Source organism: Physeter macrocephalus, chromosome 16, assembly GCF_002837175.3.
Source record: "Physeter macrocephalus isolate SW-GA chromosome 16, ASM283717v5, whole genome shotgun sequence".
Classification (NCBI taxonomy): Eukaryota; Metazoa; Chordata; class Mammalia; order Artiodactyla; family Physeteridae; genus Physeter; species Physeter macrocephalus.
In genome coordinates, this window is record NC_041229.1 from 98,011,159 (window position 1) to 98,023,667 (window position 12,509).

Genomic DNA, 12,509 nt, shown 5'->3' on the forward strand with positions numbered 1-12,509 from the left:
ACCCGGTTCCCCTGCACCGGCAGGCGGACGCGCAACCACTGCGCCACCAGGGAAGCCCTGAGCAAGTTACTTTTGAGCAAGTTACTTTAACTTTGCTAAGCCTCAATTTTCTCATTTGTTAAATAGGCAGATTATAGTCATACCAAAATGTGATAATGAGAGTGAAATGCATAACATACCAGCTGAGACATTGTGAACACAGGGAATGTTAGTACCTGGGTAACAGCAACAATGGTGAAAGTGGTACTTGGCCGAGTCTGAAGGTGAAGTGTCTCTTCCTGGGGGCAGGTGTTTGTCTTGTCCTGTGCTCTCTCTCTAGTGTCTAGAATTGCCTATAGGTTCGCCTCTGGATCCCCGTCGGGGTGGGGCTGAGTTTAGAAAGACAAGAGATGGCGCATCCCAAGTGATGTGAGGCTTCGTGTTTATTCTTGGTCTACAAGATAATGGAGTCGTGATTCAACTGTGAGTGTGCACAATCTTCAGGTTCTTGAAATGTGGGAATATGGTTCCCTTGGGGCGGGCGCTTGCCTTTCTCTTTTCCCTGCCAGGACTTCAGGAGATTCTGGCCATCCTCTGGAGCCCATGGATGGCCTTACTCCTGGCTTCAGCTTGGAATGGACGTGCTCACCGTTCTAGCCTTTGGGTCCGTGCCATAGTTGTGCCGGCAAGGTCCCCCCGCCCCCCGCACCTCTGCCCTGCTTGACAAAGGCTTATGCCCCCTGTCCCCCACGCCCAGGTGGTGGAGGAGCCTCTGAGGCCAGGAGAGGCTGGGGATCTCACGTGTCTGCATCCCTTCACTGATGCTTCTGATGGGAGTGATTTAATCAGGTGGAGCCCAGATCTTAAAGGGTGGGACAAGTGGATCCAGGATGTGGAGAAGAGCCTGGGGGAGTATCAAGCATGCTTACCCAAGAGGGCTGGCTCCACATTACTGTCACCAATGAAATGTCCTTCACGGATTCCCCCAGGTAACAGGTGGTACCCCACATCTTACAATGTCCTGAAGACTCGGCAGAACTGTAGAAACTAGTAAAGGCCTTGCAGCTCTGCCATCTCGCAACACCTTACTTTATGCAATGCTTGCTTGCTTTAGCAATGCCGGGCCGCCAGCCTGCAGGGACCTGGCAGCCACATAAATGAGGGAAGTGCGCCGGCGGCTCTGGTGTTGAGTTGGAGGGGTCAGGCCCCCCAGGAGGCCGCCACCCTGGTGGTGATTAGGGCCAACAGTCCTAACCGTTGTTGTTATGTGAGAATGTGGCCCAGAGTTAGTAGATCTTCTGCTTTTCTCCCCCAAGAAAAGCAGGAAATTCTGTTTTTATGGGAGATATTCATTTTTTGAAAGCCTCTAGCATGGTGCCTGGCACATGGTGGGCACTCAGCAGATACCCCTCCAGGGTGGTCCGGACCTGTCGTTTATAGACTGTGGATTCTTTTCGTCTCGGTGGACTGCATTCTTGCCTGACCGGTTGCCTGCAAGCATGGAGCTTCTGATAACGACAGTGATTCTTGGAGTCTGAGGGCCCCTAGATCTCCCACTATATCTCTGGGGTTAACACATAGTCAGCCTCCTCCCTTTGTTTCCTGGCCTCTGTTCTCTCGACCTCCTCCTCCCACCGGTGTGACAGTTACATCGTCTCTAGAATGTTTCTAATGAATTCTAGCCTTCGGAGGCTAGAGGGCTGGTCTCATGACCAACATGTGAAGGACAGTGTCACCCGCACCCCATATCCTCGGTCAGGCCCCTAGGCTCCATACTTCAAGGCAGGTTAACGCCCAAGGCCTGCTGACAGATGCCCTTCTGTTATTTCACGCACAGGCTGCGGGCACGAGGGTCCCATTCCACCGCTAGGCCTCGGGGTCAGTGGATGAAGGTAGGTCCTCGAAGGCAGGTTCGGTAAAGGCCACTGGGGCCAGCTTGTCTTGCTCTGTGATGCTGTTGTCAGGATCCGGCAGGATGCTGCTAGCTTGTTTGGCTCAGCTCGGCTAGTGCTGGGAATAATAAGCAGCGTTAAAGACGCGATGCATTTCAGTCCAGGTCACTCTGATCCCTTTCCAGGCGTTGAGAGAATGTTTTTGCAGCTCGGTTACTTGCTGGCGTGCACAGGTCAATATACAAGGTGTTCTCGGAGAAGCTGGAGCTGGATGTTGACTTTTGCCGCCTGGGATGTGTTCTCGGGGGGAAGTGGGTTTTTAGGTTGTAGTGGCTATAGGATGTGGCCTGGTGTGATTAGAATCACACTGTGGATGAAGTTAACAAGAATTGTGGAACTTTTTTTCCTTTTGTACTTTTGGGCTAAGGCTGCTCAAAAGGAGCTTTGTGTGTTGGGGAGGTGCCCTTGATTCTACATGTATTTTAAACATTTGTATAGAAGTTAGAAGCACACTCATTGCTCTCTTTTATGCGGTAAATATGTTTTTGGCATGTTACTTGCAAGACCTGAGTTCACTTTCTGACTTTGACACTTAGTGGTTATGTGAGCTCTAACCAGTATACTTAACCTCACTCTCTGAATTTCAGACTCCTGAGTGTAAAAAGGGGACAAGACTCGTAGACGGTTGTAAGGTTTCAGTGCGTTACTGCACGTAAAGCACTTAGTGTACCATTCTTGGCTCAGAGTAAGTATTTAGTAATGGCAGTTATTATCCTAATTATAAGGCAGCTTGGTATGATGATGATAAGGATAAGAATAAGAATGGTGATGATGATAGTTACTGAGTGCTTACTGTGTGTCAGTTATTCTTCCAAGTACTTTGCATCAATTAACTCCTTTAATTCTCCCAATAACCCAATGGGGTAGGTGCTATTATAATCTCTGTTTCATAGATGATATAACTCAGGCACAGAGGGGTTAAGTAACTTGCCCAAAGTCACCGCTTATAAATATGAAAAGAGCATGGACTTAAGAATCCGAAGACTTGGGCGCCTGCCTGTGTGTCATCTCCTAATGGTGTGGCCTTTTGCAAAGTGCTTACCTCTCTGAGTTGCCTTCTCAGCTGTACAAAGGTGCTCATGAATCAGACCTCCTTCGCCTCCCCACCCTTTATCACCTAGTGTGGTGCTTGATTGTGAGTGTTTAGTAATAGGTGCCGAGGAATCATTTGCTGATTAACTGACGATGGGAGGGGTTTATTATGAGGTTCCAATGAGCTGTACAACTTGGGACAAAGTTAGTTGTTATCTTAAATGCCCCTAGGTGCTTATTGTTGGGGTTTAAACAGCACACCTGTTTTTCAGATTGCTGAACCACTTAAGAGAGAGGCACAGAGTAAAAAAATAAAGATCAAAATATCAGCTTTCTAAATGATAAAGGCTTGGTTGGAGGATGTGGCTTAGGTGTGGGACAGCGTGAGCTTCCTGATGGGGACCCAGTATTAGACGGATGTACCCACCCAGTCACGGACAGCTTTGAGCCCCCAGAGGCCTCCTCCGGGGGATGGTGAGGTGGCAGTGGAGGCAGCAGCAACTGGGTGGAGGAGCGGACCACCAGGGCGGGGTAAATCACGTCTGCATGGGGGTTGGGGGGAGACCTTGGGGGAGAGGCAGACGAAAGCCAGGAGGTTTCTTTTTTTTTTTTTTTTAACATCTTTATTGGAATATAATTGCTTTACAATGGTACGCTAGTTTCTGCTTTATAACAAAGTGAATCAGCTATACATATACATATCTCCTTCTTCTTGTGTCTCCCTCCCACCCTCCCTATCCCACCCCTCTAGATGGTCACAAAGCACCAAGCTGATCTCCCTGTGCTATGTGGCTGCTTCCCGCTAGTTATCTGTTTTACATTTGGTAGTGTATATATGTCCATGCCACTCTCTTTAAGCCAGGAGTTTTGAGGGGAAATCTTTCTTTTTGGAAACCAGAAGTAGGGAAGAAGCCTACTGGCTACGATTACTATTTAAAGAAATATTCTCCTTCTCCCCCTGCAGAGAAACCCAGTAACCAGAAAACCACCAGCACTCACGGTTCTCCCCATTTTCCTCCAGCACAGTGTTCATGGCTGCTCACCCCTCTGCTTGCTCACATCCAAAGCCTTTGAGTCGTCCTTGACCACTCCCTCACAGCCTCAATCGGTCCCCCCTGCGGGTCCCTAAATCGGTCCCCCCTGCGGGTCCCTAAATCGGTCCCCCCTGCGGGTCCCTAAATCGGTCCCCCCTGCGGGTCCCTAAATCGGTCCCCGCTGCGGGTCTGTGGGCTCGACCCTCAAAGCAGATGCAGAATCCAAGCCACCGTCGTCTCTCACCTGGGTTATTGCGGGGGTCTCCTCACTGGTCTCCCCGCTTCTACCTTCGTCTGTTTTCAGTCTGTTCTCAGTGAGGCAGCCACGAGGATCCTTTTCAAGACTTGAAGTCGGGTCATGACCTTTGAGCTTACCGTCTCCAGCAGACTGCACTGTTCCTCTTGTTATTACAGTGTAGGCTCCAGGAGGATTCTGATCTGTTTTGTTGACGGATTCATCTCCAGCCACCAGGGCAGTACCTGGTGCAGAGTAGGTCCAGAACTCGGCCCTGTAACAGATACTGGAGATTTTGCTGTGTACGCTCGGGAGAGAGCAGGTAATGATAGCGTGCTTTTCCAGAGCCCTTGCTGTATGCCCCGCGTGCCCACCCAGTGCTTCCTCGCAGCCGCCCGACAAGGCAGCTACTGTTAAAACCTCCATTTTACAGGTGAGGAAACCAAGGCAGAGAAAGGATAGGTAACTTCCCTGAGGTGATACATCTGACATGCAGAGGAGCCACCGTCAGCCCTTGGCATCGGCTCGGACAGTCTGTGTCTTAACACCGTACCATCCGCCACCACTAACACAAACCCGAGTTGCAGCAAGAACCACCAAACCCAGTTTTGATCGAGGCTTTGCACATGGTGAATGGGGTGCTCTAGGGTCAAGGGGTTCTGGGAAGCCTTCTCCGTGGAAGGGATGTTTTGTAAAGTGAAGATGCCCCTGGTAAACAGAATAATTGCCCCCAAATTAGCTTCACTTTTCTGGTAACTATAATACATCAGGCTCTCAAAAGTGGAGATACGCTATTTTATTTTTTTCTCTAGGTCTGGAAGTAGATTTTTGCGATGAATAAAATTAAAAATGACTGAGACCTAGGGTTACTGAGAATTCGAGAGGTAGATGAACGAAACAACATTTGAATGCAACTTTATCTTTTGAAAAACATTTTTGAGAAGCCCTGTTTATAACCAGGAAGCAGGCTTCATGAAACTCTCTTTTCCATTAAAGTGTGTGTGGTGTACTGTAAACAAAATCGAGCTCCTGGGAGCTGCTTTTTCATAACTTATAGAAGCGATTTTTTTAAAAGAGGATCCAACTCATGTTGCCACACAAACAACAAAATAAACCAGTGTGTGCCAAGAACAAACATCTGCTTCACCCACCCACAAACTTGGAAAGATGCGGCGCTGAAGGAGAAGTCAGAAGCCAGGGAGTTAGCGCCAGATTGTTTTCGGGGCCCCTGTTCATTTTAGTAAGTCTGGAAGAAGCTCTTAAGCTTTTAATGTTTTTATTAGAACCACCACCTCAACAGATTTGTCAGAAAAAGTATTATCGTAGAGATTCATTGGGCTTCTTGGGCTCCCTGTTCCTTGGGCAACTGGGAGCCACAGCCCCTTAACAGGGAGGAAAGTTTCTACCCTGCCTCACTTCCTCACCCCCACTCCGCCAGAACAATGTGTGGCAAAGAAGCTTTTGTGTCCCGTGTGACTCACGGCTTCGTAGGGAGCTTAAGAAGTTGGGGGCGAGGGTGAGGGCTGCTCCTTGCTCAGACCTGCCCCAGGAGCCGTCCTCTGTGGGCTGTGTACTGTGGGCTGCGTGGGCTCCGTCCTGGCTCCATCCCCATAGCGGACACTGCCGGTTTCCTGCTCAATTCCCAGTCATTCTCTCTGCTACCGAACGGAAGCCGCTTCTCCCAGTCTCACTGGCACATAGAGGCGGTCCCGTGACCCTGTCCTGGGAAATGGTTGCTTGTTGGGTCACCGGGTAGGGCTCCCGGGAAAGCCCTGAGAGGGGATTGACTCTGGTTTGCTCTTTGGCGGTGCCCTTCCGACTGGGGTGTGGATTCTGTGCTGGGAGGTACAGCAGTGATGCTGCTGCTTCTGACCATAATAATAAACACTGATACAGCGAGTCTGTGTGTCACGCACTTTTCTGAGCCCCTTTTCTTAACTTGTTTAAGAAAGGTAATGTAATCTCCATGGGATAGGTGAGGAAACTGAGACTGAGGCAGGACAACGCTTCTCCACCCCGGGCCTCAGACTGAGTCAGTGGCAGAGCTGGGGGACCCTGGCACCAGAATTTGTATGTCACCTCCCCGATATGCTGCCTCTCACAAAGGTGCCAGCCCTGTCCTGAGCACGGGAGCTCAGGTAATCGCCTTGAGCAGCTGCAAGTGGCCTGGGCTGCCTGCTTCTGGAGCATCTGTTATTTGAGAAAAATAAATCCCTTACTTGTCACCAAGGGCCGGTGCTTTACAGGATTGATGGAAACACTCCAGGCTGTGTGACTTTGGACCTATTCCTTCACCTTGCTTGGTCTCAGTCTTTTCATCTGTAAAATGGAGATAACAATGGTGCCAACTCATAAGTTCTTTAGGATAGTGGCTCAGCGATAGGGAGACAGAAATAGCCTATGAGGGCTGGAGAATCATCGAGAAAGAGAGCTGAGTACTGAACAACAAGACCACTTGGATCTTGGACACCTTTGTTTCTGAAGCACTTGCTCACATATTTTCCCATTTAATCGCCTCCTCCCTGCCAACTTTGCCCACGAGCACATCCCTAGGTGGAACTCTCCCTCACCAGCCTGGGGCTGAGCTGTGTTCCTGGGCAGGTTGTCTGTGTCTACACCTGGATGGATGCAGGGGCAGCAGGTGGGCACAAGTTCCAGGCTCCGCAGCAGAGATAGGAGACAGGTAAGAGCAGATTTACAGGCAGGAATGAAGTTGTGGGGAAGCATCTTAGATGTTGTTTCTATTGTAAAAGACAGAGAATGGATTCCTTTATTTGGAAATCCACGTTTGGAGGAGTTAGCGCCCCAAGGAGAGAGGTTTTTGTCTCTTTTGTCCACTGCTCTAAAATAGCAGCTGGTGTGGAGCATAGGTGCTCAATACATATTTGTTGAATGAGTAATGAGAGGAATTGGCCTTCCTTGTACAGTTCTCACTGAAAATTCAGTCTTCACGTAAAGGGCAGTGTCACGGACAGGCTGCCGGAGAGTGGCTTTTTGTGATCGCCTTACCAGTCTTTCCCGGCGGAGGGAATTGCACATTTTTTAGCTACTTTTGCTCTGACTGATACACTTGGCTGCCTAACAAAAAGCCAGAGAAGAAATAAGATTTTTAGGATCATTCAAAATGCTTGCCATTCCTCCTGCTTTGCGAAATCATGAGCTAGTTATTTTGAGTTCACGTGGAGGTCAGAACTTGATCTGCAGGAAGGAGGTTCCCCTTGGTTTATGCTAGGGGAACTTTTTCCCCCTGGTGTTTATTTTACCCAAAGGCTTCTGTTTTTCTCCCAAGCTAAACTCTGGCATTTGTTGTAGAAAGTTCTCAGCTTATGTATGTTTTTTTTCTTTTTTTAAAAAGAGCTCATGTTTTGGTCTTAGTTTTGATTCTTAGTGACTTTTTTGCTGCCTTAGTTGAGTTTTCTGCTCCTTGAAAGGCCAGCTCTGAAGTGGGCACGCCTGAAGTTCCCTTTCAGTTTTAGAGGTGACTTAAAAACCATTTTCCGAGACCTTCTAAGGGCTGCTCCCAGCTTGTGTTTCTTCTTTTTTTAGTTGATCGGTGGGACAGGGTCTCTCAAAGTACACAGGCTCATCTCCCTTCCCCTCCATCCCTGTTTTGTTTTTAATGACCGTGAGACAAATGAATGTATAATTTTTTGGGGGGGAGGTAGTGAGTCCCCTGAACCCTGGTGTTGCATCCTGGGGAACCAGAGGTCTCTTTCCCTCAGGGCTGGGTTAGTTCAGAAAGTGGGAGGCTTTGGAACTTTTGTGGAGGGGAGGCTATTGTAGGGGCTGAATGGGGCAGAGCCTGGGCAGCAGCCCGGGGGCAGTTTTGGCTGCAGGGTCACCCGCCGTGGCTCAGGCGGCTCCTCAGGCATGTCCTGGTCCAGCGCAGCTGCCCAAGCCCTTCCTGCCCCTCCAGGATCCTCAGAATGGTTTCCTTCTGAGCAGCGGCGGAGGAGACTCAAACCCAGGAGTCAGCTAAGAGAGGAGCTTCGGGAAGGGGTTCTCCCCGCCCTGCTGGGGTTTAGGCCTGCATCTCCCGGTGGGCTTGGTCACTTAGTCCAGCCCAGTCCTCCAAGCCCACTCCTGGGGGGAGGTGTACCTCCCAGGAGCCCGTGCCCTGCACTGGACTCTTCTTGTCTTCATTCTTTCTCCCTGTGGTGCCCATCAGATTTCCCCCGTTACACAGATTTGCATTATAAGTTCTGGAAACATCTGCAAGTCTTTCTTCCTGTTTGTAAAATTGTATGTCTTCTGTTAGATTTTCTAACTTGTAAAAGTAAGTGTCTTTCTGTGTCCTTTGTCCTATTTGTATAGCACAGATCACAAAGCACTTTCGTGCCTTATCTTACTTATAAATAGTAGCAATGGTGGACTCTGCCACAGTGCTTCCTATGAGCCAGGCTCTGTTCTAAGACCTTTGGATCTGCTGACGTACCCGAACACCACCCATTGTGCTGTCATCGGCCCTGTTATCTAGAGGGGAGGGACAAGCTAGAGGGAGGTTAAATGATACTCTGGCAGCCACACACTTCCCAAACGGAGAGCTTGGATTTGAACCCAGGCAGGTGAGCTCCAGAATCCTGGTGTTTAACCACTACACCATACTGTCCTTCATATTAGCCAGCAGGATTAGGACTTATCATTCTTATTTCTCAAAAATGAAAACTCCTTTTCTTAAAAGATTCAAAAGTAATACCGCAGGAAAAACTTAAATGATGCGTAAAAGCAGAACGTGAGAGCTCTCCCACCTGCCAGTGCTGTTGAGCTATAGACCAAACGGCTGGCAGGGGGTCATGTCCTCACAGACTATCCCTTTGGAATCCTTATGAATTTTATACATTAAGTATAACATATATAATCACACTAATGGGCCCGCACCATCATCCTGCTGGTGGTGGGAGGGAGGCTTAGGTGTTGAGTCTACTCCAGGGCACACAGCTCTGAGGAAGAGTCTAGGTTTGAACCCGATGCCCTCTGCACTGTAACCTGCCTCAGGGGCTGGTTTTATACGAATTGAGCTTCAGGCAAAGACAGTAAAATGCAAATCTTCAGTTTCGGTTCAGAAAATCTGAAACTTGTGGTGGGGATATAGAAAATAAGGAAGTAGAACGATTCTCTTTTTCCCTCTCCCCTCTTTCTGTCTTCTAGAAAGAAGGGATTAGGAAGGCCTCCTGGAAAAGAGTCTAGGAGAGTCCTTTCCTGCGATAAAACCAGCCCCTTCCCCTCCCCGAGGGCAATTATGGAGCCTCTGGCCTGGAACCCTGGAAGCATCCTCACCAGCCTGGAGGAGACACCATTCTGCAAACAATGGGGGGAAGGAAAGGAAAGCAATGCGTTTGCCAATGGTGCAGATGACTTCCTCAATGCAAGACTCGGGCTTGTGCTTAGAAAATCCCTACTGGGAGGTCCCCTGGTAGGACCATATAGAATTTGCTTTCACTCTCCACGTCCTATTGTCCAGGAAAGAAAGTTTCAGACTTTAGGGAGGGCCCTCTGGCTGTGAATTCATATGGAAATTTGAAAGGGAAGGGAACCTTATCCTAGGAAGCCTCTCTCTCTTTCTGGCTTGGACTGGTCAGGCAACAGCAATTATCCAAACCACAGCTCTGCACCAAGAGGCAAACCACAGGAAAAAGAAATCTGAACAAGCAGGGAAACTATGCATTAATGTTTTTCTCAGAGGAGAGTTTTTTATTCACTTTTTAGAGACTGGTCCAGTAAGGGTAGTTCTTCTGGTTTCCTATCCCACAGCAGATAAGCAGGAAATTGGAAGGAATAGGAGAAGCCTACAGAGTATCTCCAGGGCGGAGATGGGAGAAACTGGGAAAAGGAGAAGTGCATGCTTAAACACCTCTGCAGCCCCTGGAGACCCTTAGGTGCTTGGTTTCTAATGAGAGTGTAGAAGGCCTGTATCTCAGCCGGCCTGGCAAGTATTAGTCCAGCACGGTAGGTACAGGCTGCTGATAAAATGACTGGACGTCCTCAAAAGATGAAGTGATGACCAGGGTAATATTATTAAACTCAGAGTACTCAGTTTAAGAAGGCAACGCCGGGAGTTCAGTGGTTAGGATTCGACGCTTTCACTGCCGTGACCCGTGTTCAATCCATGGTCGGAGAACTGAGATCCCACAAGACGCACGGCTTGGCCAAAAAAAAAAAAAAAAAAAGTTGTGATACATAGATACATACAGACTTCCATCCTTTCTTTATTCTTCGTTTGGAGAGGCAGAACGGTTGAAATAGACATGTGAGTGGCGGTAGTTGACTACCGTTAACTACAATTTTTTTTTTAAGGGTTTATAGATTTTTTAAAAAATTTATTTATTTACTTTTGGCTGCATTGGGTCTTCATTGCTGCGCACGGGCTCTTCTCTAGTTGCGGAGAGTGGGGTCCACTCTTCATTGTGGTGCGCGGGCTTCTCACTGCGGCGGCTTCTCTTGCTGTGGAGTACAGGCTGTAGGCGCACGGGCCTCAGCAGCTGTGGCACTCGGGTTCAGTACTTGTGGCGCACGGGCTCTAGAGCTCAGGCTCAGCAGTTGTGGCGCACAGGCTTAGTTGCTCTGCGGCATGTGGGATCTTCCCGGACCAGGGCTGGAACCTGTGTCCCCTGCATTGGCAGGCGGATTCTTAACCAATGCGCCACCAGGGAAGCTTGCTCTAGACAGCAAGAACACTGAGTCCACATTGATCAGTCAGCTGGTACAGGTCGAGAAGTGTTCACGTTGCTGGGAATAGGTAGGTGAAAAGACACGCCTTGTCCACAGGGAGTTTATGCTTTAGTGGCCTTGTGAGAGCCCTGTGATCAGTGTTGAGGTGGCCGGGAGAGCCTGGTTGAGCCAGGCATTGAAGCTTGCCCTGCCTCTTGCCTTATAGAGTGGCTGGGTCCCTCTCCTTCCTACTCCTCACTTTGCTCTTGTATGGCATGAAGACTATGAAAGTTCTACCCTCAGAGGTCTCCTGTGAAGATTGAATGAGAAAAGCCATGGAAACTACCTTTGCAGACAGCCTGGCATCGCCTGATAGCTGCTATTCTTCTTATTTCATTCCCCTTCACAATCGAAATCTGCCACGGGGGGTGCTCCAGGACAGCTTTGGAGAGGGAGTGATCTTTGAATCCAATCTTGAAGCCCCCCAGTAGGTATAAAGGAGGTAACACCAGTTGAGAATAATTCTGAATGGCTGTGATAAAAAGTACAGTTAATTTGTTTATCAGGTGGTGTTGCCTGATTACGGTGGGAACAATGCAGCTTGACTGTGCCATACTTTAATTTTGGACCAAGGTCACCATTGGTGATGCCAAGTAGAATCGCATCTCAGTTGGAGCATGGGTTCTTTTTTTTCTTTTTTTTTTTTTTGCGGTACGTGGGCCTCTCACTGCTGTGGCCTCTCCCGTTGCGGAGCACAGGCTCCGGACGCGCAGGCTCAGCGGCCATGGCTTACGGGCCCAGCCGCTCCGCGGCATGTGGGATCTTCCCGGACCGGGGCACGAACCCGCGTCCCCTGCATCGACAGGCGGACTCTCAACCACTGCGCCACCAGGGAAGCCCTGAAGCATGGGTTCTTGATGGAAAGTCAGTGCTGTGGCAGACATGCTGTTTGGTTAGGAAATGCATATCATTCCTTGAGTTGTCCCAAAATACAATGCCCAAAGTGGTATTTATCTGCCACACTGGGGACACGTGCCATCTCTTACTAAGCGCCCCTCATCTAGTTATTCCTCATGGTTGAAAAAGGTGCCATCTGTGGTTGAGCATCAGATAAAATATTATATTTAGGGGCCACGTGGAACGGAAAATTTATATCCTTAAGTGTTAAATCACTATGAGGATATGGTGAGAAGTGGTGCATGAGAATTGGGACTCGCTGAGGCTACGGTAGAGTGTGGGTGGAATAGCTGGTGCCATTTAAATTATTTCTCTTTTACTTCTCCCTTTCAGCAGGTATAGTTTAATTCACCCAAGTAATATTCTTATGTGATGGGACACCAACATGGGCTTTTTGTTTTTGCTACTGCTGGTGATCTGATTTTAAATATGAATATGTCATTGGTAAGAGTTTTTGTTTTTTGTATTATTCTCTGTGGAGAATTTCTTAATGTATACGTCATTGTTTATCCCTTGGCAATTTACCAATAGCAGGAAATATCATTCATTATTATTGTTCAGAGGAGCAGACTTTTTTTTTTTTTTGCGGTACGCGGGCCTCTCACCGCTGTGGCCTCTCCCGTTGCGGAGCACAGGCTCCGGACGCGCAGGCTCAGCGGCCATGGCTCACGG

At 48.8% G+C, this 12,509-nt stretch overlaps 1 protein-coding gene across 1 annotated transcript in view; it reads left to right on the plus strand.

The window, feature by feature from the left end:
* Positions 1-12,509, plus strand: part of PTPRJ (protein tyrosine phosphatase receptor type J) — a 183,192-nt gene that overhangs the window by 63,608 nt on the left and 107,075 nt on the right. The gene's annotated exons all lie outside the window — the stretch shown is intronic.